At 40.6% G+C, this 23,222-nt stretch overlaps 1 protein-coding gene across 2 annotated transcripts in view; it reads left to right on the forward strand.

Moving 5' to 3' along the window:
• The window catches only part of DDR2 (discoidin domain receptor tyrosine kinase 2), a 140,262-nt gene that overhangs the window by 15,743 nt on the left and 101,297 nt on the right, over window positions 1–23,222 (forward strand). Inside the window, exon 2 of one of the 2 annotated variants that reach the window (XM_045547228.1) lies at window positions 8,503–8,655. The exons of the other annotated variant lie outside the window; for it this stretch is intronic. The gene's annotated coding sequence lies outside the window, so the exon portion shown is untranslated. The remainder of the gene's footprint in view (window positions 1–8,502; window positions 8,656–23,222) is intronic. 2 annotated transcript variants of the gene reach the window in all.

Here is a 23,222-nt window from a genome sequence, read left to right on the forward strand (position 1 = left end):
ACATCATAGCATCATGTTGTAAACCATAACTATATACAATTTTTGTTAATTAAAAAAATTAATTAAAAAATAAAAAAAGAAATATGCAGTCCAGGCCTCACTCCAGACCTTCTCAATCAGTATCTGATGTAAATATTAAAGTTTAAGAAGCAGAGCAAAATTAAACAAAAACAAAAACAGCTCAATTTTTACCCCCACCACCAATCATACTCCTTAAGGCCTGGCAAATAGCTTTAGGTATAAGGTAAATGTTGTTCCACATTCAAAGAAGATACTCTCTTGATCTTCCCCTCCCCTGCCCCAGTAACGGCTTTGCTAGTGGTGGTGTCAAGTGCATTGAAGTCTGTATGGAACGGAAGTGCTGCAGGGGAGGCTTGATCACAAGTTGCTGACAGGGCAGATTCTCTGTCACTCATCCTTGGTGACCAGGCTGGGACAGGCTTCAAGGGAGACAACTGCTATTAGAAATTACATATCAGCTCTCAAGGAAACTTCCTTGGGATTTTCCAATTTGATATTAAGCAAACCTGAATAATACATGGACCTATTTTATAGAAAAAAATTTTTTCAGCCCCTTAAGTGATTATTAGGATGATATAAAATATGCACAAACATAAAACTAGGTATATACTTCTTATGCAACTGTAAAGCCAAAGCAAATTTTAAATAAAATAAAACATAACTATAAACTCAATAAAGTTTAAATTAAAAACATTATTTTAATATGACAGGTGATGTGGTTTTGTTGAAACTAATCACTAATGTGAAAGTTAAAGACAGAGTGGAACCATTTATCCTCAGGGTCTGGTCTATATTTAATCGGTCTGTTGTTTAAACATATTAGTATACATGCAGAGAACGTCTGTTGGTGTAAGTATGTTGAAGAAATTGTTGTTAATAGCCTCAAAGTTCGTAAGTTCAGGAAAATCAGATCTTAACCAAAACTCGATAGTAGGTAATCATAAAATGTCAGTTTTAATGAGGTATCATTTGATAATTTGTTAAATTGTCTACTCACTTGATGATAAGGTTGGCATTGTGGTGATATTGAAATTGATACTAAATGGGTATCTAATCCAGTTACTAATAGAATCAGGGACAGAACCATTATGCTTTGTGTATTTATGACTCAGGTTTCTGCTTATAAACTGGTACATGTCGGTATGTAAAATGTCAAAGTCCGCATCACACATCTGCTCGCAGCATGGAGATGGTAGTGACTGCCATGACTAAGAAGATTAAACTGCCACATGCCATGCGATGAGTCAGTTATCCCACCATTTCCTCTATTTCTAGACTGGTTCTTGACTTGAGCTGGCTTTCATTTGACATTTTTACAATTGTAAACACAAATGAAAACTTAGGCACTGAAATGACATGATGGTTCTCAGTTAGCACTTGAATTAAAAATGTTAAATTATAGAATCGAAGTTACAAAATTTAAAAATTTCTAGAACTTTTGTGGACCACAAGAATACATTTACACTTTGAGACATTGCTTTAAAACTAAATTTGGGCTCCATGTTTCTTAGGAAAACTTTTCTAATCTGCTCTCTGCCCTTTGACTTTTATTGATAATTTAAAATAACAATCATGATGACTTCCAAGTGATGTGTGTTTATTATGCACCAAGATTTAAATTAAGCACTTTACATATGTAATCTCATTGAAACCTTATACTTGTGTGGGGTGGATATCTCTCCTATTGGCATATGAAGACACATGATCCTAAGAAAAGGTCAATCACATGAGAAATAAGTGGCAGCACTAGAATTTGAAGCTATTTCTTTCTCATTGCAACACCTGAGGCTTTACCCACCACTTAGTCTCCTTGTGCCCCCACCACACGCTGTGAATATCTCTTTTACTGCAAGTAGGCACAACTGTTCTATAATTATCCCCCTATATGCTTGCCTTTGCCATTGGCTCAGTGGGTCTTAAACTTTAGACTGAATCAGAATCACCTGTAGTGCTTTTTAAAAAATTCAGATCCCAGGCTCCACTCCAGACTTACTGAATAAGAAATTTTCTGTGCAATGTCCAGGGAACCTGTATTTTCTAAAACAACCTCCCTCAGGTGATTCTGTTGCAGGTGTCCCTCTGACCACATTTTGAGTAAAATCATTCATCTGTGAGTGTCTCAAGAAGCATGATTTTTTTTTTCTTGTGCCCATCCTTGTATCTCAAGGACTTGCTCACTAAATGTGAAAACTTTAAAAGAATGAATGAAGGAACAATTGTCAAGAGATAATGCGTTCTTGGGAAGAATATTCTTTGGCCAGACCCTTGGAAAATTTGGAGATATGTGTCTAAAAATCACTTTATATATTCTGTCTACACTGTCTCTCCCGGAGGCCGAGTGTGACAAGGAGATGAAGAGAAGGTGGCAGAAAGCACAGCTCTGTCTATAAAAAGGAATGAAAATCCCCTGGGCCCTCCAGGATGGGGTAGAATAAATCTTCCCCTTTTCCTAAAACTAAGGTCAATTAAACTGGAAATATCTAAATGCCTTTGAAGACAAGGAAGAGTTTAGTTTCCATAGTGTTTTGAAGACTTGAAATTTTCTGCTAAACTCATAATTCTGAGATTAGTATGGGTTCATCATTCCTTTATTTGGCAAGTTTTTTTTTTTTTTTTGAGTACTTACTAAGTGCCTTGTACTTAATAACACATAGTCCTTTCCCTTTCTGAGTTTATTATCAGTTACAACATCCAGGAAGCAGTAAAAGAGCAATGCAATTAAATGTGGGGCTAGTTGCTCAGCATCTGCAAGTGGAAGGGTGCATGGAAGGGTTTGTATAGTAAGGGACTGGTGCTGGATGCTGCAAATTGAGTAAGAACTGGAAGGAATTGGATAGGCAGGAAGCAAAGAGCAGTGTAGAGGCTTGGCAGTCAGATTGCTATGGCTGGCTGGCTCACTTAACAGTGAGGTAAGAACATGAGCCTATGGGGTGGGAATTTCCCCGGGGGAGCACGGAGAAATAGCATTGCATAGGTGTGTTTTATGACATTACTGGGAGCTTTGGATGTTGTGGAGTCTTGAACATTTCCTTTATCTGAAAGCAGGTAAAGTGGCTGAAGATCAATGTGTCAGCAGCACGTAAGGTGAATTGAAGGTAAGAAGGGATCAAGTCAAAGAGACTCATTTCAGATGTGAGGCAATGCATTTCAGACCAGGGTGGTGGGATGTGCTAGGAAAAGCTGGAGTGGATATGGAAGGACACTGTTGAGATGGCATCACCACCAATGGTGGCAGAAGCAGAATGGAACTCGTACATCAGCTGGTATGGAGTGTATGAGAGCAAAAAAATCCGGATTTTCCCACAAGAACCTTTAGTGGGAGATGAGTGCCTTAAGCTTATAGTAAGGATCCCAAGTTGAAATTTCCCACATGGTTGTGGCAGCCTTTGTTGTTGGCAGAGCAGATGGCTCTGGAAAACACCAGGACTACTTATTGTTTCTGTTCCTTCTCTCATCTCTCATCTCTCCCCCTCCTGGTCCCCACAGTGAGGACCACTTAGTAGTGACACTTCTACTTGGGACCTACAAAGGAAATCTCACTAATGAGACCTTGGTGCTTTTTCTCAAAGTATAATTCTTGGAAACCTGCAGATTTTTTTACTAGATAACAACAGGGCTGGGGAAAGTGTCAGAGTTCTGTGGTCAAATATGTTTGGGCAATATTGTTAGAGAATTAAACAAGTTTTTTACTGCAGAACATCTCAACGTCTTTAATGTGGTAATAGACATTTTGACTATCCCAGAGAGGGGTAGCTTACAGCATTCCACAAACTCATTGGACATGGAGCTCTTCTTAAAAGAAGCACCTTGAGGGAAGAGGACCGCACACCATATATTTGGAGAATTTAGGGACTAGAAAGTTTGTCTTAAAAATAAGTCTCTTGCACTAAAGGTTGGTAGAAACAAAGAGTCTGGGATTTGGGTCCAGGCTCCACCACTAACTGTTGATCTTGGGCAAGTCACTGAATCTCTCTGAGCCTCAGTTTCCACAGGGGTTATGCTAATACTAGATGAACTCTTCTGTTCTTTTCAGCTCCAAAAGTCTGTGATCGCATGCATATTCAAAAGAAGAAAATAATCTGTGATTTGTTTCTACTCTGGTGGTGGAGGCAGGTGGTGGGGAAAGGGACCATAGAGGGGCTGTGACAAGAAGATGAATAAGGTGTGGTTTGAACCCCTGAGCTGATTCAGTTGGGACAGTAACAGTGCTGAGTTGATGTAACAGAGATAAATGAAGTTTCTAGTTTATTCTCAGGCTTCTCTGAATCCAACCATGTCATGTGGTACACATGTAACTATTCGGTTGCTAAGGCAATACGAATTCCCTGTGGTCACTTAATCCATCTACTATCAGTTTTGCTGCTAGGAAGCTGGGAGGCCTTGGATAAATCAGTTAATCCTCTGGGTACGAGTTTTCTTCCTCTGTGAAATAAGGGAGTTGGGTTAGCTCTGAGATTCGTGATGTTTTATGAGAAGGAATTATTTTTAAGTTGTCCTGTGTCTTACCTGGAAGGTGGTAAAGGAAACAGAGATGTTCTCCTCCCACCCATCCAATGCAGGTGCGCCCCAAGGTTCTGTCTTCAGTTTTCTATTTCTTTTTCCCAGATCATCTCATCTGCCTTACACTTTAATTATTGCCTTTATGTAGTTGAAGTTCAAATATGTATCTCTAACACCAAACTCTCTTGAATGCCTGACTCAAATTTCTACCTCTCTGCTGATGTATCCGTTTCCATTCTGAGGAAATCAAAATCCTTCTGTTCAAAACCAAAGTCACCATCTTCCCTTACAAACCAATTCCAGGGTTTAAAAAATAATTTAAAAAAATAGAGCTTCTGGTTACATGTAGGGTGGAAACCCAAGCTTCTTTGACTCCTTTCTTCTTGCCTCCTGCAGCTAGTCACTGCTCAATCCTCATTCTCCTCCGAATTTTTATTGTATCTCCACACTATTTCTTTTCTCTTCCTGATGTTGTTATTGTGGGTCAGGCTCTCATTAGTCACTCTGGCCTGGTCTCTCCTCTAACGCACCCCACACGGAGCTTCCCTGAGTGTGCCAGCCATTTCCCCCACAGCTTTTCCTGGATCTCCCGTGCTCAGCCCTCGCCAGCACCCACAGCCCTGTGTTTTCCTGCCTCAACCATCTTGCAGCTGTACCTTCAGTCACCTCCATGCTCCTGTCCTCCAGCCAACTGTTTATGCATCTCCTCATCCCATAGCTTCCCTGTTCAAATTGCTCTCTTTTCTTAGACTTTCATCTTCACCCTTTCTACCTGCCCAAATCCTAGTGATATTTCAGGAGTCAGCTCAAATGATGCCTCCTCACTCCTTCAATGAGGCTTCACGGCACACTCAGCTGGCTTGATTTCTCCTTATTTTAGCACCATATTCTCTTCTATCTTATTACCCCCCTCAACCCAAACATATATATGTGGTTTTGTGTGTGTGTATATCTATAAAACCACATGTATAGTTATATTCATTATAGCTTATGCACCATCTCTTCTTTGAGGCTAAAGATGAACATGTTTTCTTCATCTTTATATCAACTGTAGTACATATTACATACTAGGAGCTCAGAAACTCTGTTGTATAAATTACTATTAACTTTTTTTTTCCTCCATTGCACTGGCATCATCTGCCATTTGCTGTTTTCTCAGAGAGGAAGGAAAGATTCCTTTTTTTTTTTTTTTTTGAGACAGAGTCTCACTCTGTTGCCCTGAGTAGAGGGCAGTGGCATCATCACAGCTCACTGCAACTTTAAACTCCTGGGCTCAAGAGATCCTCCTGCCTCAGCCTCCCTGGTAGCTGGGACTACAGGCATGCGCCACCATGCCTGGCTAATTTTTCTATTTTTAGTAAAGACAGGGTCTTGCTCTTGCTTAGGCTGGTCTTGAACTCCTGAACTCAAACGATCCTCCTGCCTCAGCCTCCCAGAGTGCTAGGATTACAAGTGTGAGCCATTGCGCCCGGCCTACTATTAAATTATTAAGCTATTAATCAAAACAATAATCTACAAATTGAAGTAATGTACTAATCTTAATAATTAATCTACTAATAAAATAGTAAGTAAATAATAAATTAAATAATCTACAATAATCCAAAATTAATAAAATCTTCATTTTGGTGTTTTACCATTCTACTTTTACGTCAAGTTCAGGAATAATTTTCTGAAGAGTTTTGATTTTGATTTCAGTTACAAAATTGGATTAGGGAAACCATCAACCTACAGTTAAGGACAATTTGTTTCTCCTGCAAAATCTCACCATCTCCACGAAGCTGGCTGGCCTTGCTATGTCATGGCAGGGGCATATCCTTTCTGTCGTAGTTTCATAAGAAGATGTGGTTGAAAACATGGGCTTTGGAGGACAGACAGTTTCCAATTCTGACTCGGCCCTTGTTAGCAGTGCTGCTTGGGGAATTACTTAGTGTCTCTAAACCTTTGCTTCCTCATTTGCAAAGGAGGTAATAATTCATCTGTGCTGTAATTGTCACAGGTGCTGGTCCTCCTCCTGGACTGGTTCAAAAGGAAATCATCCTTTCCTGAGGGGCTCCCCTAAACCTGGGTAGATCTTGTCTAGGTTCTATGGGCCGACACATGCAGACCACATTGGGCAATGTAATTTCAGAGGCAGATCGGAAAGCAGAAAGTAAACGCAGGCACTTGTGGGTACCCATCTTCCTGGTGAGGAGGAAAGGGGAAAAGCAGACTTTTGCCTCTCATTTTCAATCAGGCAGATGAAAAACATTTCAGAAAATTCTTTTTTGGTTTGAAAAATTTTTTGCCATCTTTTCTTGCTCCAGTCTCCTGTAACTCCATATTTCCTAAAAGACTAGACTGCCGGGGTGTCCTGAAAAACCAGCTGAGTCCAGGACATAAGATTAGTCCCACAGCTCATTTTTGTTCATAGACAATAAAGGGAGGGGACAAACAGTTACTGAGTGCCCAGTACTTAACCGTGTGGTAGGAACATCTTATACAAAATTACAATTATTCTTCTTAATAACTTTATGAGATAGGTATTGTCTCTATTTTACAACTGAGTAGAAGCTATAACCTCCTGAGATCACACAGCTAGTAATCTCAGAGTGAGGAAGTGAACCCAGATGGTTCACTTTTCGTGCTTGAGGCCTTTGATGTGATCAGACCAAATTATTAAATAGCTGTGTGGGGTGGGGTTTCCCTTAGTTTCTATGCCAGGCAAGCTGTGAACCAACAGGATGAAACTTTTTCACCTTACTACTGCAGGAAATGGCTTTCAAAAATGCTGTTTGGGGACATTTGGGCCCTGCTTTCTTTCCTGAAGATGATGTGACACTGATGATAGTGACTGTGTTTCAAGAACCCGGAGAGCCTGGAGTTTGTGAACATCCCTATGAACATTGGCTTAGAGATAGTTAATGCAAGTGTTTTGGAGTAGTGAGGCAAGCCCCAAGTAAACACTGGCACAAGTATAGCAGAAGTGTGGGTGTTTTCTCAAATTTGGAAGACTTCTGCTGTGTGCCCTGTTAGGAAAGTAGAAGCCAGAGGAAAACAGTCCTAAGATACATAGCATTTGTTCTTGCTCAGTGTGGCCACTTTATTCCCACGAAGTTCTGTGTCCTTCACTAGAGGAACAGCAGCCATTCAGCAACCCTCCTGAACACTGTGGCACTGTGTATTGTCACATCTGTTCGGTGGAACACAATAGATCAGTGGAAAGGAACGAACAAGGGAACTAAGTGTACTGAAATGGAACTATCCCAGCACGTATAACAGAAATGTAGGGTATGCTAATACTTGATTTCTTAAAATTAAAAAAATCTATGCATCCATAGTTTTTTATATATGTGTAGGTATTTCTAGAAAGCTACTGAGTACTGATATCTAGTTACCTCTTAAGCGGGGGAGATTCCCTGAGGAGCAGTGGTTCCCAGTGTTGTCTGGGATCCCTGGGAGTCCTTTTCAGGGGACCCACAGATCAAAATTATTTTCATAGTAATACTAAGCTATTTCTGCTTTTTTCACTCTCCTTCTCCCGTGAGTGTATGGTGGAGTTTTCCAGACGTTAAGTGACATGTTACATTGCAACAAATTGAATCCAGAAGCAGATATGGTAATCCAACTGTGTTCAGTGAAGCCAAATATTTAAGAAATTTTTTAAAAAGTGTAAAACAATGTCACTTTTCTCACTAAATTTTTTTGAAAAGTTATTTTTTGATGAAAATTACTATTTGTGTTATAATTACTATTATTTAGTGAACTCATTTTTGATAAATTTAAAATTCTCAGTTTTAATTTCTAACTGGGTAAATCTCAGTAGGTATAAACAGAAGCCCTTCAAGGTCCTCTGGGATGTGTCCGACTCCCCCAGTTCCCGGTGTGCTTGGAAGGCTTCTGTTGTATACAGTGGTGGATTGGAGTGCCAAGGAGGAAAGAAATGTGAATGAAGCAAAGGTTTGTAATAAAATATTGCTTTCCCTTTTTTCCCCCTCCATAAAGGGAGATCTACAAGTGGTCTGGGGTTCAATGCTCTAGAAAGTCCCAAGGCTTGTGGCTTGAATTATTTTAAAGAAGCTGAAATAATTGAAGAGAAGCAGAGATGAGCTGTTTCTGAGGATCCTGCTCCACAGAGAATGTCCTGCACCCGTTGATGTAAGTAGGGCCAGTCGCTGAAGCCCTGTCACTGCATGAGCTTGGGGGTGGTGGTAGAGAGGTGTAGCTCCCCTGGAACCCTTCCGTCATCTTGGCTGGTGTCCCAGGGAAAGTTGAGCACTCAAATTCTGTGCCTAGAGCTGATATCAAATGAGGAAGCAATGTATTTGATCATATAAGAAACCTGATGTTGAATGTCAACTAACTCATTCTACTTCCATTGATCCGGTTGTGACAACCCTAGATTAGAAGGCAGTCCTGGGGTGTCTTGGCTCAGGGAGTCTTATCCAGCTCTGAGTGAGCCAGGGTATCCGGCCTTGTTCTGGGACTTGTCTGTCCCTACAGGGCCCACTGGAATCTCTGGAGTTCCTGGATTGATACGTCTTCTAATATTACAATCACATTTTAAAATATTCTTTTATAAATTTCTTCCTTCTAGCAAGAATTTGAGGTGATTTAGAGTAAAACATTAGTTAATAATAGAACCACTAAAATCAGGATCATAGAACAAGAATCCTATAATAAATTTCTGGGGCAGCTAAAAGTACAAGAAAACATGGCCCAGGGCTACTTACTGCAGATTAGTGTAATACTTAGCCAGGAGTCAAGGCAAAAAGAGAAGCGTGAACACTGCAGAACCTTTATTAGGAAACCAGGAAGCATTCCCACATACCAAGGTGGTCTGCTGTAGGTGGATTTTGATCTGAATGGAATTTCTTGGTTCACCCCTTTGGTGGGCTCAAATCCCACCAACAGATCTAGAATTGTAGCAATTTCATGGGTCTGAGACCTTCCTAGCCTGGAGCTGAGTGAAGAAAGAAGCCATACCTCCTTTATGCCTGCGTCGCCAGCATCTGACACGTGGAAGATGCTCAGTGAGACTCCACTGATTTGATTTAGACTTTATTCCTCACAGCTTCTGGAATACTTGTCGAATGAATGAATGATTGAGTAAATAATGTGGACCTGTGAGTTCTTGGGAGTGATGAAGGATTATAAAGATAAGGGCAGGGGGTAAAGTAGCATTTTCTCACATTTCCCAGAAGATTTCTTCTCACTGTCAAGCTGCTCCTTGTATTACACACTCTTTTCTGTTTACCATCTAGGGAGCTCCTTATGACTTCTCAGTCCCCTTGTGGTAATAATTCATAGTTTAATCTCTTGGGTTTCCTTCCCACAAATTGCATTGAAACCAGCCCACCCTTCCTTCCTTCCTTCCTTCCTTCCTTCCTTCCTTCCTTCCTTCCTTCCTTCCTTCCTTCCTTCCTTCCTTCCTTCCTTCCTTTCCTCCTTCCTTCCTGCCTTCCTTCCTTCTTTCCTTGCATCCTTCCTTCCTTGCATCCTTCCTTCCTTCCTTCCCTCCTTCATGTTATGACAGACTCTTGGTACTCCAGAGAGCCTGGAGAGCTAAGAGGTCTTAACTGGAGCCTCCACGGTGTACATTTTAGAATGAATAATTCATAGCTACACTTAACCACTAACCAGAAGTTATTACAGGGTTTCTCTATTACATTAGATTTCTCAAACATTATTTATCTATGAATCATTCTGCTTTACCTTTCAGAAACTATCATTGTGGTCTTTTCTTCCCCTGCCACGCGATCTTAAATAACTATTTCCAGAAATCATTATTTCAATATCTAAGGCAAGTGCTATATCTAGTCTTGTCATATGAAGTCTGATTTGGGTGTCCTCCTGCACCCCTGCTATCACAGTATTATACCTGGAACTGTCTCAAGTACTTTGGCTTCTACAAGGAAGAGTCCTCTGGTCACTAATCCAGGCTCACTCTTTTTCTGGGAATGATCAGAATGGGTATTTCAGTCTGTTTGGAAGTTTAATAAGTCTCAGTTTCTTGTGTTTCTTATTAATGGGAAGACCAAATAATTTAGCATCCAATCTGGAGCGCTTGTGAGGAAAAGGGGAAGTTATTAATAGGTAATCTGGACCATGAGGCTTAATCTGTATGTGTGGCCACCTAACTTTCAAAGATCTTGCATCTTCAGTGGGTACTGAGAGCAGAAAGGTAACCACAGCCTTTGGAGATTAATCCCCTGAATTCTGTTCAGTCATCTGGGGGGTAGGGAGCTCTGGCACAGATTGTGTAGCACTGAATATTAAGCCAGCGGGGAGCCTGTCCCCTCCTGGATGTTAGAGCTCCCAGAGGGAGAGAGTCATGATTGCCACAGCCCCAGTGGCCAGTGACTGTGAGACCCAGCAGTACAGCCCACCAGGCTTCCTCTGCCCTCGCCTCCCTCTTCCCCCTCCCCTCCTGCTTCTCCCCTCCTTCTCCCCATCCTGCTCTGCTGCTCCCTTCTCCTCATTCTCTCCATCCCACCTCCTTTTCTCTCTTTCTCCTGTTTTTTCTCCTTTTGTCTCCCTCTCTTTCTCCATGTTCTTCTCTCCATTTGTCACTCACACTCTTTTCCTTTCCTCCTTTCTCCTAAAATGACTCTTTCAAAATTGTTGGGGGGCAGCTCAAAAGAGCAACTCTGCCAGCATTAATTTCTCCTTTAAAGAGGAAAGTCTGTGTTTCTGATTGTCACTTGATTTTCTTCCATTACATAGAAGCTGTCTCTTTTACACAGCAAGGGGCCTAGGAGTGGTCTGTTTCTCATGAGCCCCCGAGATCGGAGCTTCTGGTTTCATGTGTCGTGCCGGGCATGCTTTCTAGGGCATGAAGACAGCACATCCTGGGTGCTGGGGATGGGGGTGGCAGTGAGGATGGTGGAGGTTGGGGCTGTGACTGGAACAAGCCTGGGAGATAGATGTCTGCTTGTCACTGAATGGATTGCAGCCAGAGACTCAGTGATCATGTTGCTGTGTAGACCTCAGGGTCTGAGATTTTGGAATATGGCTGTCCAGGATTATTTTAGAAAAGGTAAAGTCAAGATCAGTGCCTAACTAACCAGAGAGCCCACAGCTAGTGTGGGTGTACCACCACCAGAGAGGGACAGAACCCATCAGAAACTGAGGAAAGAGCCCTTCAAAGCAAAATGGAGGGGAGGAGTCGAAGGTTAACCTAGACATTTCTGGATGAACAGGGCTCCAGAAACATTCTGAAAAGCATAAGCTGAGAGCAGACTTCAGCAACATGAGAAAAGAACTGTGGCTGAAAGAACAAGCTCCTTAATGCGTTCATGGGGTTCAAAAACTTTGGACAATATTTTTACTTACTAAATAATAACAAACTTTATTGAACAGCTGTGATACATAAGTGACTCTGGAAGTGGTTTGAAGGGATACAAATATAAATAAGAGATAATCCCAGCCTAAGTTTTTCATGAGCTAATAGGAGAGGAAAGGAACAAAAAAGGGAACTACACTTGGGGGGGTAAGTGTGAATCAAGAGAGTGACCAGTGATCCCAGAAGCAGAGAACATTTGTAGCTGGGATGCTCAAGGAACAAATGCATTGGGTATAGAGGGTGTGGAGCTTGGGCCAAACCGTGAAGACTAGGAAGGAATTCAGTGTGTAGAAGGAAAGGTGTAGGGCACTCATTCTTGCTGGAGCTGACCTAGGCAACAAGGACCCAGAGTGACCTAGGGAACAAGGACTGTGCTCGGCATTGGGGTAGAGGGGAGAGAGGCAATAGTAATCTACTTGGAGCAGAGGGTTGGGTTGCAGAGTGGTGTAAAATGAAGCTGGAAAGGAGGGTAGCTGCCAGTTTGGGGAGAGCCCTGACTGTCATCTGGGTTGAAACATCTGGATGCCATCTTAGGGATTCAGCATCTGTGTGGTACATGCTCTAGGAGGAAAGGATAGCTTCACTTTTGCAGATGCTCATTTCTAATGTTCCTCTTGCTGAGTGTGGATGCTGTTCTGAATCATATTTAAGGTGTCAACAATAAATCATTTGGGGACCTAAAATACATATATGCATGAGATACTTTGAGCCAGCATTTTCTAAGGTCTCAACCTCTTATTTTTGCTTTGCTCTTCATAGTTTATAAGGGTAGATTTAAGGGTCAACCACACACTCTGTTGCTCTCCGGGCAAATCTTGGGCTGCTAGCAAGAACTTTATTTTTTTATTGTTTCAATTCTCTTTATAATTTTTCATATTATACTAGATAGTTTAACCTCAAATTGTGGGCTTCAGGAATAATGTTGTTAAGTATTCCTGGCTGGCAGTGCTCACTGAATTGCCTTATGAGCCTGAACCTGCTCCAAGTTCTTGCTTCTTGGGGCACAGAGCTCCTGCTTCTTCCTTGATGATGGATGAGAAGGATTAGATGTTTCCTTTCTATATGCATAGAAAAAAAATGCATAGAATTTTTTGGGATTTCTCACTTACATATAATTGTCTTATAAGAAATATTGATACAATCTTTTCTATGATAAATACTTTATTTATAGGAGATTTTTTTTCCCCATCAAAAATTGTGATCCCATCTTAGTTAAGGTCTGAGTCTCTGTCAGGTATTTTTTTTTTTTTTTTTTTGCACAACATTTAACATAGTATTTTATGTGCATTCTTTGTTTGGGGGTAGAAGAACTGGGTAGGTGGTAGTGGCAGAACCGCTCCCATGTTCTACTCCAGCAGTGGGTTTTGTAGAGAATAGTCTAAAATAGATCTTTGCTATTTGAAGTATCATCAGCTGACAGCATCAATATCACCTAAGAGCTTGTTAAAAATGCGGGCTCTCAGACCTCAGACTGCATCAGAATCCAGAATTTGATTAGTGTTTGAGACTTATTGATCTCCAGATGTAATGTATACGAATGACTTAGGGCTCATGTTAAGTGTGGATTCTGACATTATTCAAAGTTACTTAGGTAATGATAGAACAACTAGGCCTCAAAATTGTCTTGTATCAAAGCATCAACTTCCTTTTTAAGAATGTCACTGGACACATTCTCTCCTCAGAGTGACACTCCTGCACAGAGCAAATGGTTTATGATGGGAGTTGGCAAAATATGACCTGCAGGCCAAATCCAGCCTGCCACCTGTTTCTGTAAATTAAGTCTTATTAGATCACAGCTACGCTCATTTATTTACATATTGTCTATGGCTGCTTTTGTGCTGTATCAGCTGAGATGAATGGTTGTGACAGAAATGTATGGCCCACAAAGACTCAAATATCTGAGCTTTTATAGAAAAAGTTTGCCGATCTCAGCTTATTAGATGGACCCTAAATACTTCCTTAAAGAAATAGTAGTAGCTATAATATTTTTCCCCAGTGGCAAAATTTACAAGCCCATCTCAATTCATCTCTATTCATGAAGAGGCAGAATCATAAATCATAATTTCCAAGTGGCCAAAAAAGGGTCTTGAGCCCAAAATTGATCCAGGTAATCACAGAGTCTTTGACTTCCCAAAGCCCATTTAATACCTCCTTTCTCAAAGGAATGATCATAATTTTGTTGATCTGATGACTTTCTCCTCCATAAATTAAATTCCATTCATTGCTCAAGGTAAGTTTGACTTTCCTCAAGAATTGGAAAGAGCCAAGAGGAAATTCTGATTAGAAATTTGTTTGGGGCCAAGGAAATAAAAAGCCTTATATGTGTTGGGTATAATCCACATTTTACTCCTAAAAAGGTAGGAGTAAATAGCCCACCTCTGGGCTATTCTCTAGTCAGGCAGACTCAGACAATGTGGGCTTGGAGTCCTTCTTTTAATTCCCCTGTAGAATCAAACCACCTGTCTCTTATTTGGGGTTTCTGAACTGTGAAATGATGGCACACTCAGGTTCCAAGAACAGCGGCGTGTGTAGGCCAAGTATACAAAGATGGAAGGCAGAGACTTGGGCCAAGAGCAGGAAATACAGAAGAGGGGCTGGCATGGAGCATCTGCTCCACAAACACAGTGGAGCCAGAGGTTGTGGGAGGAGAGGGGGGCCCATGCAATCACTTGAGGATGTGGGCACTCTGCTCCATCCTCCAAGTCTTGGAGATCCTGGCTCTCCTTCCAGAACCAAATTTCAGAGGAGGTGGGTGTAGGAGAATTGAGATTCTTTTTCCTTTTCCAGAGTTATCTGGAGCCAAAGCGTTTTCGTGTGGGCTTCTGTGGGAATCTGCTGTAGCTCTAGGAGCTTTATTCGAGCTTAGTTCCTTTTCCCTTTGTCTGTGTAGCCCAGGACACTAAAAGGATTTTTTTAAGAGCTGGGGTAGGCATATGTGGTGAATCTTGTTCTCAATTCTAGAGTCTATCTCACCTCCAACCAATTCTTGGAGATTGTAGGGGTAAATTAGGGTGCCGTATATTGAGAGCCACCTGCCCTGTGGCTGGGGATCCTCCCTGGAATTGCCTAAGGTGCATTAGCTGATTAGCTCAGTTGGTCAGAATGTGAGGGTTTTAAAGCCAAAGTTCCTGTTTAGGCTGACATTTCAGCCATTCTCTCTGTTGGTAGAAGTACAATGTATTCATTCATTCATTCATTCATTCATTCAGTGAACAGCCACTGAAAACTTACTGTGTAGATGGTGGAATAACATGAATGAGAGAGTCAGACATCCCTGAGTTCAAATTCTGGTTTCCCCATCTATGAGGTAACTCACTCCTCATTCAAGTTCCAGTTTAGGTGTGTGATACCCACCCCTCCCTACCACACACACACGTTCCCTGAATCTTCCAGTTGGGTTGGTCCTTCTCTTTGCTTTTGTACCCAAATTATCCATGTAGATATCTGTCTCTCTCCCCAGATTGTAAAGTCATTGATGGAAGAGAGCTTCATTCATATGTTTCTTTTTCTTAGTGGCTGGCACATATTAGAAATTAAACATAGGTTTATTACCCTGAAAGTGACCTGGTTGTGTGGCTTAACTTCCCTAAACATGGTTTTCTTATCTGTAAAATGAAAGTGATTAAGAAACACACACCTTGTGTGTTTTTTTGTGAAGATTAAATCAGATAATGTTCAGAAGAGTGTTTCATCAATATAAAGTGCTCACAGGTATTGTTATGATTGTCCTAACATCTAGATTGATTAGGATTCAGTGGAAGATGAGTGTAAGAGAATCAAGCAAATATGCGGAGAGGTCCTAAGTCCACTTTTCCTAGACCAAATGATTGAATGGGGGAGGATCTTGAGATTTGGGCTTGTGAGGCACAATTTGGCTGTGTGAGTTGACACTGGACAGGGGACACCCTCCAGCAAGCTCTGTGTCTCTTGCACTAGATTGTACACTCACAACAGCAGGGATATGTTTTATTAATTTCTGTGTCCCTTTAATGTCCTAAGCACAACTAAGAAAGTGAATAAGTAATAACTGTATTTTGATGAGCACTGCAAGGCCAAAATCTCCTGCCCCTCAAATCTCCTCATATCCCTTGCCTGTATATGTCTTGTCTTGAGAACCTGGATAGTGGAACCATCAGATTGAAAACACAGATTTGGGGATAAGAGAGTGAATTGAATTTGAAACATGTTGAGGGTGAGATCTGGCAGTCAAATATGCAGGACTGGAGTATTAAGAAGAGACAGAAGCTGGAGCCTTGTTATTTAACTTTGCACGAGCCTGTTTTAGGACACAGAGCTCATTGTACAGATCCCATAGTGCTTAATACTGTGGCTTACCCGTTAAAAAGCACATAGAGCTTGCTGGAGGGGTTCCCCTGTCTAGTGTCAACTTGATAAATAAATATGCTTTGATTCATTGCAAAATATTGGACCTTTTTCCCACGTAGGTAATAAAGAAGCACTGCAGATGTTTGGGCAGAGTTGTAAGATGATATGAATTTTGCTCCAGGAAGACTTGATCTTGCTGCAGCGTATAAGATTGGAAGGGGAAGAAGCTGGGGATAGGAGGCCTAGCAAAGGAGCAGGTGGGCAGTGAAGGAGCCTGTGGCAGAGCCGTGCCAGGTGGAGCCGTGCCAGAAAGAGCGGAGAGGACTTTGACTACACAGAGGCTGGCAACTTGGCTTGTTCCATAGTATCAGTCCCAGAGAAGTCTCCTTGCTCTGGGAGGAGCAATGATTAGGCTCACGTGGCTTTAGAACAAAAGCCAAGGATTCCATTCAAGCGAAGATAATGAGAAACATAAAGGCCGTGAAGATCAGGAAAGCACCATTAATCTTTTTGTTGCAAAACTTGACTTTCCAAGGCCCTGGGCAAGGGTGCAGAAGCCTCAGCACATGGACTTGGGCCCTGTACTAGGAAATGCAAAATGGAATCTCCCTTAATAAATCGCAGAACTGATAAGCCAGGAATCTGGAAGGCCAGAAGAGTAAGGGGTGGGGTAGGTTGTGAGGCAAAGGGAGGAGCTGTAGTACTGATTAGAAGACAGGGGAAAGCAACAACACAAAAAGTGGTCAAGGAGAGAGTAGACATTAAATCTAATCTTTATTTAATGTTAAATTTTAGTTCTTTAGCCCCTTTTATAAATAATAAAGCACTCTCTCACCTGTGAAAAAATATTAAATCTTAAATTATATATTTATTAAATAAAATGACACAAATTGTTAAAATTTTAATTGTAATAAATTTAATTTAATTTAATGTTTTCCCTCTAAAAACTAATTTTCTGGAGACTTCTCTTTTTTCCAAATATGAAATATATTGACTAATGTAAAGCTATTAAAACAGGAGAAACTACTTTTATTTAATAAAAACTCTGGTAATTTTCCCCAACCCCAGAACTTTGTACACATTTTTTAAACCTATTAAGTAATCAAAAATAAAAATAAATCAGACAAAATGTATGAATGACCTAAAAAATATCCATACTATTTGATCTAGGGATTTGACTTTTATGAATCTGCTCTAAGGAATAGACTGAAAGGGACAAAATTTATACAGAAAGTCATTTATTACAGAATTATGTATATGTATGGAAAAAAGTTCTAAATGCCCGGCCTTGAGGGTATGGTTAAGTCTTTAGGTTATAAGCTTTTAGAATGATGGGTTTTGAGATTTTGAGATAACACAGAAGGTATTTATGGTATTGTATTAAGTGAAAATAGAAGTCACAAAGTGTATAAAGGTATGAAATCAATTATGCAAAAGTGCATAGGGAAAAAACTCAAATGAAAATATGCCAAAATGTTAACTATGTTTGCCTTTAGGTGAGGAGAATTTTGGTTCTTTATACAATTGAAAGGTCATAAATGCACATGTATTACTTTTATATTAGAAGAAGAAAGTATATAATTTTTTTTAAAAAGGACAACATTATAAAGGAGTATTTATTGCTTTTAGAGTAAGATAATCTTTATTCCCTGGGTTTCTGAGTTTTTTTTTTACTCTCAGTAAGATCTTTTCTTGCCCCTAGTTAAATTATTTTCATGTCAGTCTTTTCATGGGGACAAAAAATAGCAAGTTTGCTATTCGACCTCTGCTTAAACATATGGAGTAGTTCTCTGTTACCTACATGGAAAACAAGGTCCAAACCACTTGATCTGATATACAAAGTCTTTCTGAATCAAATCCCAACTGATCTTTCTACTTCACTTCCCTTAGTTCTCTACATATATTTTCTACTCAAATCAAAAGCCCTTTCGGATTTGCTATTTCTTGTACATCTACGTAACTTCCCTTTTCTGAACCTCTACTTGTTCATGGGGACAGCATGTTCACAGAGCATGTATTAAACATCATAAAGTGGTGGAGGATCCTCTTTCAACATGAGCAGGGTGGTACAGCTGTGTGGTCTTGGCAAGTCAGTTCACCTCTCTGGACCTCAGGTGGCACACCTGTAAAATGAGGTACTGTAACAGGTGGTTGCCAAAGTTCCTTGTAGCTCTGTGGCTTGGTGAGCCTTGTTCCCTCAGTGTCTCAGGTGTGCTCACTCATCTGTCTGTTCATCTTTGCAGCTCTTTTGGAACGAAGTATGGTGCTAAGCCCAGGGTAGGCATTCAGTAAGTACTTGTGGAATGAATGAATGAGCAAATGAAGGACAGACATAGCTTTGATGGCAATAGGAGCAGTGTGAACTGTGGCAAGAGTTCGGAGTTGTAATCAGAGAGGATGCTGGGACAATGCTCAGGTTCTGACTGCCACCATGAGGGGCCCCTCCCCCATCCCCCATCAAATTCTACACTTCCTACCTCATGTTGCATTTCCTTCATAAGGCTGTCCTCAGCGGTTCTGATTAACAGGGACTTGCATGTATGAATCTTTTGGCCACTCATACATGCTGTCTTTTATCAAAACTATGGCACATGCCAAGGATATAACAGATATTATCATTTGAACAAAAATTCAACTGCATAGGAAGAAAAAAATACTACTTAAGGGGCTTTAGAGACAAAGGGACACACTTCTCTAAATTCTTTATTTATGGTCTAATAGAGCCCAATCTGTGATCCCCAGGTAGGTAAGGGGACAGCGACATAGAAACTATTTACAATATTTCCAAAAAGCCTAAGAAAAGTCACACGTACTTCCATAGTAAGTCTGCCTTTCTTTATTCTGAGTCAGAGGATTTTCTTCTTTTAGAGCCAGTATATAAATGTGAACTTTACAGCACCCACCAGAGAGTACTTTCACCTTCTAACAATCCTTGATTTAGCCTTCATTTCTTGAATAACTCCAGAGCCCATCTCTCCCTTCAAATTACTACAAATACATTGCTTCCCTTTTTTCTCTTTACCACCCATATGTCCATGTTGAACAAAAACAGTGGAAGAGGTTGAGAAAGCTGAGTGTGTACCCAAGTGCTGAGAGCGTCGTTGCTGTGTTCTGGGACAGAGGGCACTGTTCAAAGGAGGTGATTGGAGTCATCTTTTGATTCAACCTCACAAGAGTAGCCAGGGCAGATGGACAGCTCCCAATTGTTTACTCTCTCTCTCTCTCTGTGGAGCATTTTTTTTCCTTCTGTTTCTTATTAACAGGACAAAAGACCTTGAACTTCCTAAGGGCAGAAATCTTGCCTTGTTCATCTTTGCAGCTCTTTTTGGAATAAAGTATGGTGCTAAACCCAGGATAGACATTCACTAAGTATGTGTGGAATGAATGAATGAGCAAATGATGAACAGAGGTAGCTTTGATGGCAGTAGGGGCAGTGTGAACTGTGGCAAGAGTCTGGAGTTGTAGTTGGAGAGGATGTTGGGACACTGCGCCAACTTGCTAGTTATGTAACCTTGAGCAAGCCTTTTTATCACTGTGGGATTAATTCCCCCAGCTGTTGAAAAAATGTGTGTAGTGGGGAGGTTATGATTAAAAATGTGTGCTCTAAGGAGAGTGTAAAACCGTCTGGCTCATGGTTGCAGCTGAAGAGCTGGCATTTGTGTGGTGCTTTTATTCCCTTAATTTTTTAAAAAATTAAAAACCTGAAAATCACTAAGTAATATTAATCCCTAATCCCACCACTTAAGAATTATATAAAATAAGAAGTAAAATTTCCCTTCCTAGCCATCTCTTCTAATGCTCCAGAGACAACTAATTTCCTCAACATTTAGGTTTGATGCTTAGCCTTCCTGACATTTTCCCAAAGTTGCTTAGATGGATCTATATGCACATATACCATTTACAAAATGGAACTATTCACATCTGTTTATTTATCCACTGATCATCTTCAAATCAATTATTTTTTGAATGATAGCAGAATTACTCATTGTTTGAATATACCGGAATTTGCCACTAGTCTCCCAGTTCTGGTGTTTTGTGATTATAAACAATACTGTAATGTATCTCCTTGTACACACGTATCTGTAAGCTTTTGTGTAGCACTTACTTTAGTACCAAGGCACTTGAATGCTTATTATTCTCTTGACTCATAACCACCATGAGAAGGAAGGGCAGACGTTGTTACTCCATTTTACAACAGAAAAGGGAGGGTGAAAGGAGCCAAGTGGCCTGCCCAGAGACACACACAGACAGACTGGTGGAGCCTGCATTTCCTAGTGGCTTGAAAGGCGTCCAGAGCTCCTCCTGTTGCACTGCAGTAGAGCACGAGTCAAGAGCGAACATCTACAACCAGGCAGAGAGGGGTGGATCAGTGAGCTAGCAGTTGCATTAAATTATACTAAAACACACACACACACAAACAAAAAACTCAAGGCCAAGCACATTTAAAAAATATTGTTTGGAAGAAATACACTGGTGGTGAGTGAGGGACCAGCATAAGATGAGTTGCCCTTTAATTAGCCACCATCTCTTTTGCAATGTTCTTAATATGATATCCAAATGGCGGGGATGGCTTAGGTTGGATAAATGTGGCAGAATTACAAAGGATGTCCCAACAATCCCAACAATGATACTACCCCTCTCCCCCAAGGGAGTGACTAGGGAGGGCCTGTCTGTTGGCATCTGGTTAGGATTGGCCTTATTCGACATCTTCCTCAATTATCTGCAGGAAATATCAGCTATGTTATTAAAATTCACAGATGCAATCAATTGACAGGGTCACTGGAGACCAAGAATTATTACTCAGAGCATTGGAGAGAGGCTGGCAGGAAAGAGAACAATTCAGCCTGGAAAAATGCAAACTAACGGATACAGCAGGAAAAATCTTAGAGGGACGGGGCTGGGACTGGGGTGAGGCAGTGAGGCACTTGCCTGAGATACAAACTTTAAGGAAGTGCCAGAAAATTCAATGATCAAGATACATGATATTTTAATGCAATACTTAAAAAATCAAATTGGCAAACTATAGTCCCTGGGCCAGCTGCCTGTTTAGAAATAAGATTTTAATGCAAAGCCACTGAAATTAAAGGTACAGCAGCAGGGGCAATCTAAGCTAATTCTCTGACATATAAAAATCCTGGTTAAGCATGTGAATGTTAGGCACGTCAGACCTTAGCTTATGACTTACAGGAAAGATACTGCTGCAGAAAAAGAATAATAGATTTGATTATTTCTATTAGTTTCCTAGGGCTACTTTAACAAATGACTACCAACTGAGTGGCTTAAGATAACAGAAATTTACTGTATCACAGTTCTGGAGTCTGGAAGTCCAAAATCAAGGTGTCAGAAGCATTGTGCTCCATCTTAGGGTTCTAAAGAAGCATCTTTCCTCGACTCTTCTAGTTTCTGATGGCTCCTGTGATCACTCCCATCTTTGCCTTGGTGGTTACATGGCCTTCTTCCTGTGTATGTCTCCCTATGTCCACATTCCTATCTCCTCTGTTTTCTCTTATGAAGGTACGAGTCATTGGATGGCACCGTAATCCAGAGGATCTCACCTTAGCTTGAGAGCATCTGCAAAGACCCTATTTCCAAGTAAGATCACTTTCATAGGTACTGGGGCTTAGGACACAATTCAATCCCCACCTCTATGTACTGTTAAACAGGGGGGATTTAATTTAGATGCAGCAGAAACATTATCTATTCCCAGGAATCTGGCAATAGAGTGAGGGACAGTCCCCTACCATGATTTAAATACCTAGGGAAACATTTAAGGAAATGCAGCGTAGTTCCTTTGGGGTGCATGTTATAATCTTTGCTAATGGACATGGTGACAAATAGGTGCAAGATTTTTAACAGTAGTCCTGATTTCAGATATTCAAATGATAGTGACTGGAAAATACTTTGCCAAATTTTATAATCCTTTTGTTGATATTTTATTCTTCTCAATAGAAACAATTTACTAAATTATTACTAATATTACTGAATGTGATAACTTATAGAGATTTTTTTCACATAAATTCACCAACTAAGGGGAAAATGCTGTTTGTCAAACCTGGTACCCTGAATTTTTGTTCATGAAATATAGCTATCGTGCTCTGAGTCCTGCTGAAAGGCTGTGAAAAAAAAAAAATGGGGATTATTGAATACCATTAGAACTTTAAATATGTTGAGATTATTACTGAACCAAACTGGGGTCTGCTCACCCAGCACAGCAAAGCCAGAAGTCAAGAGTTGCAGCAGGAGAACAGGGGCATTTTTATTACATGATGCCAAGCAAGGAGTATAGGCAACTAAAACTTAAGACCCAAACTCTTCAATAGCTTACAGCCAGGGTTTTTAGGGCCAGAGGTCCATTTTAGGCAGGCCAAATCAATACATGGAGGTTACACATTGGTCTGGCCCCCAAGGGCAGGATATCCTGAATTGGGAGTGCCTGTAAAGTCATAGGTGGATTTAGAGATTCTTGGATTAGCGGAAGGGAATGTTAAAATGGGAGTGACTCCCTCCAGGACCCCCAGGGGGAAATTTAGAACAAAGAACAATTGTCAGAATTCATTTCTCAGTTCCCTCTTGTCTGCATTTTCCATCCAGTGGGGGTTTCTGAAAAACAATTCGAGAGCATATGTTAAGATGCCATCCTTTGGTTTCCATGGGGAACCAAAACATCTCATGACTCTGACTTGCTTGGAGGGCCTTCATTATTTCCATTCACTTTTCAAGGCTAGCTAGGTGGCTGGAACTTCCCCTATAGGGACTCAAGATTTTTCTTTATTTTCATGCTTGAGGGGCCCTGCTGGCCCCTCAGAGGGGTCCTTGCTTCATCTCAAGATGTAAATGGAAACCAAATCTATTTTCTCCCATTTTCCAAATGTATCACAGCCAAGTTCTCAAAACTGAATGTCTTTAGTGAACATTAGTGAACTTCAGTGAACATTAGTGAACTTTAGTGAACAAAAAAAGTCTTTTAGTGAATATTGTTGTTATAGACATGCTTGTGTAGGTACAATTAATTGTATCACCGATAATAATAATATTATTTTATTTCTAATCCATA

The sequence above is a fragment of the Lemur catta genome, chromosome 3 (assembly GCF_020740605.2).
Source record: "Lemur catta isolate mLemCat1 chromosome 3, mLemCat1.pri, whole genome shotgun sequence".
Lineage (NCBI taxonomy): Eukaryota > Metazoa > Chordata > Mammalia > Primates > Lemuridae > Lemur > Lemur catta.